Consider the following 4123-nt stretch of genomic DNA (forward strand, 5'->3'; position numbering starts at 1 on the left):
AATCCAAAGTAGTAGTTTCATTACTACTCAAAGTTTTGATATCCTCTACTCCACTTTCAATGCTTTTAGCATCAAGATAGATGGACTCCAAATCAATGGGGCGTTTTTCAACCAAAGTGGATTCACATCCAGCCCCATCATCATTAGGTTTGACACTAGAAAACAAGGATTCAATGGGAGTCACACCAAGAACTTTAAGATCTTTGTGATTCTCATCACGAGAACACGCCTTTTTAAGCCATTCATGTCTAGCACGAATTTGGGCGGTTCTTTCTTTACTCTCATTCATGGAAACACGCATAGCTTTCAAAGTTTCATCCATATTGATCTTGGGAGGAGCACATCTAACTTTCAAAGCATCAATATCAAGAGACATTCTATCAACGCTCCTAGCCAAATCATCAATTTTGAGTAGTTTTTCTTCTATGGACGCATTGAAAATCTTTTGCAAGTTGATAAACTCTTTAATATTACTCTCTAGATCAGAGGGTAATTTGTTTTAATTTCCATGAGCATTGGTGTAGGAGTTGGCAAAGTTATTAGAGGGATTACTAGGAAAAGGCCTAGGAATATAGTTTCCTCTAAAAGCATTGTTGTTGCCAAAATTATTCCTACCAACAAAATTAACATCCAAGCTTTCATTGCTACTCTCAATCAAGGAAGACAAGGGCATGTCATTTGGATCTAAAGGAGCACCTTTACTAGCAAACAATTTCATTAACTCATCCATCTTAGCACTCAACGAGCTAATTTATTCTATAGCGTGCACTTTTTTACTAGTAGGTGACCTTTCAGTGTGCCACTGAGACAAGTTTGTCATGATATTGTCTAGGAGTTTTGTGGCTTCTCCTAATATGATTTCCATGAAAGTTTCACCGGAGGCGGAGTCCAAGATATTTCTAGAAGCAAAATTCAAACCAACATAGAAGATTTGTATAATCATCCAAAGACTCAAGCCATGAGCGGGACAATTTCTAATCATCAATTTAATTCTCTCCCAAGATTGTGCAACATGTTCATGATCTAGTTGCTTAAAATTCATGATATCATTACGGAGAGAGATAATCTTAGCCGGTGGAAAATACTTGGATATATAAGCATCTTTGCACTTCTTCCAAGAATCAATACTATTTTTGGGCAAAGATGAAAACCAAGTTTTTGCTCGATCTCCATGAAGATCATGGAGAACTTTGTATTGAAGATCCAAGAGAGAGAAGAAGCCATCTAGCTACTAGCTATGGACCCGAAGGTCTATGGTGAACTACCCACGCATCATCGGAGAGGCAATGGTGTTGATGAAGAAGCCCTCCGTGTCCGAATCCCCCCTCCGGCAGGGCACCAGAACGTGCCCCAGATGGGATCTTGCAGAGACAGAAGCTTGCGGCGGCGGAAAAGTATTTTCCTGGCTCTCTCCCGTGGTTTTGGATTTTTCGGAGAATTATAGGCGGAAGAAATAGGGCAGAGGATCCACAGGGGGCCCACAAGCCTACTAGGCGCGGCCCCCGCCCAGGCCGTGCCTAGGGGGCTTGTGACCTCCCTCGGGGTCCTTTGCCTTGGTTCTCAAGTTCCCCGCGTATCTTCTGTTCCGTAAAAAATCTTTTCGGAGGTTTTATTCCGTTTGGACTCCGTTTAATATTCTCCTCTGGAAAGGGTCAAAAACACGAAAAAAAACAGGAACTGGCACTTGGCACTGAGTTAATAAGTTAGTCCCAAAGAAGATATAAAAGGCATACAAAACATCCAAAGTTGACAAGATAATAGCATGGAACCAACAAAAATTATAGATACGTTGGAGACGTATCATACATCTTGTACGCTTTTGTATGAGATCTTCCTCTAGACGCAAGCCCATGGAGACACACCTAACCCCACATAGAACTCTCATGAAGACCATGGGTTAGTACAGAAACACGTAATGGACAATGCTTACCATACCATGGGATCACTTGATCCCTTTCGGTACATCTTGTACGCTTTGTGTGTTGATCATCTTGATTTACTCTTTGTCTGAGATCTTGATCAACCTTGTGTCTCTATGACCATTCTTTGGATAATACCTTGAATACCATCTTGGTCATCATATAAACTCCTTGAACCCAACAGATGGACTTCAAGAAGTGCATATGGACAAATCCTATAAATATAACTTAAGGCAACCATTAGTCCATAGGAATTGTCATAAATTACCAAAACCACATATGGAGATATATGCTCTAACAATCTCCCCCATTTTGGTAATTGATGACAACCACTTCAAGAGAGTTTATATAAGGAAATAAGCATAACCAAGTGCACACATACAAAGCTAATGCTTGAGTGCAAAATGTAAATGCTTACGCAATAAAAGCAAAACCCTCTAAACATATCCAAAGTAAACTCTCTAAACTTCTCCCCCATTGGCATCGATTGCCAAAATGGACGAAAAGTTTAGAAAGCCAATATAGTAGGTGGTCCTCCAAAAAGTGTGTACTTCTCAGCAAATGAGTGCAAAGAAATACACAAATACAATGAGAAGTAGTTGGACAAAAACAAACTATGTTGAGGACCCAAAGATTGCAAATAAAAGGATTGTATGCCACAAAGACATACAAAAATAGTGGCAATCAATCAAAAGATACCAGATGGAACAAACAATCATATGGTCCTTCGAACCACATGAATAAAAGATATTATGATAAAGGCAGATAGAGTGTTTTATCAAAACTAGAGAAGCTCCCATGATTTGTGCACTAATAAGAGGTTTTTGTATTTGATACAAGTGCACAAAATAGGATCGTTGCTCCCCCAAAATTAATAAAAACACACAACGAGTGCAAGAAGATAGATGAGACAATAAGCATATCACTTGCACACAACAAATGGTTGAGCAACATGTAAAAGAAGCAACTTAAGAATAGGCTCAACCAAAATAATGTGTGTGAGTCATGGCAAAGCACTTGATAAGACTAATATAAGGATGAGAATTACTCATCAACATAATCTTGATGAAATGAGACACAAAGTGCAAGACATATCATTCCCACACACACATACTAGACAATGGGTTCACAAGCTTACTAATAAAGAAAATAAGAACCAACGCTTGTGAAAACCCATGGTGAAGATAGGAAATAAGTACCTTGTCAAGAGGAGAGATACCAATCGAAATGGAAAAACCCTCATCAAGACAAAGCATGAGGAAAAATTATCTTCACGGCCAAAGAGTGCTTCAAGATGTAGGAAAATAAGATACGCACTCAAGACAAATCCTTTCACGAAGCCACCAAAAACTGAAAAAAGGAAATGCAACAGTGGACGTGAAAGAAAAGAGGATATCAATTAGATATGTAACTTCTCTCATGTGTAAAAAATTCTATGTAGAAGACAATCATGATGATATATATCCACAAAGAAGGATGTACACACGAAATGGTTACAAGAAGGAACAAATAATATATCCAAAAGTAAGTCATAAATATATCAATAAGATCTTTGCTTGGAAGCATAGCACATGGCCTAATATTTTCTTATTGTACAATATGAACTTCCAACATGCGAACATCAAAGACATCCCAACTAGCAATAAGACATCATCGTTCGGATTCTTTGAGAAAGGAAACAAGTACTACAAGAACGAATCAAGAGATTCATGCCATGATGCAACCTGGAAAAGAAAAGACAGGTTTGGGCCTTTGCAAGAAATGAATGCATGAAGTAGATACTTTTTACTGAGACAGCATTGGATTGATGTAGTAGATAGTTGTTCGTTGATCATCCTAACTTGGCTCCAATAATCACATGGTCTCAACACCTTCCTTATAGGTGAGCCGAGCATCCAATGCATCTCCAATTGATCCGGGAACAACAAAACAAACAAAATGGTGCCCAAGCTCATAGGGACCAAAGAGTTAGAAAACCAACAATACATAGGAAAAACTCCACATACATATGTGCACATAGATATGAATTTTAATTTCATGCACACTTCAGCCAATTTATGACAAGGTGGAGTTTTCCCTATATATTGGGTCAAAGAAATCAAGCAAGCAAGAGAAGCTATATATATAGTAAATATGCATGCTCAAGGCTTTCGAGAATCAACTCAACACAAAGTTGATAATACACCAAAAGACAAGGTATCAGG

Source organism: Hordeum vulgare, chromosome 1H (assembly GCF_904849725.1).
Source record: "Hordeum vulgare subsp. vulgare chromosome 1H, MorexV3_pseudomolecules_assembly, whole genome shotgun sequence".
Lineage (NCBI taxonomy): Eukaryota > Viridiplantae > Streptophyta > Magnoliopsida > Poales > Poaceae > Hordeum > Hordeum vulgare.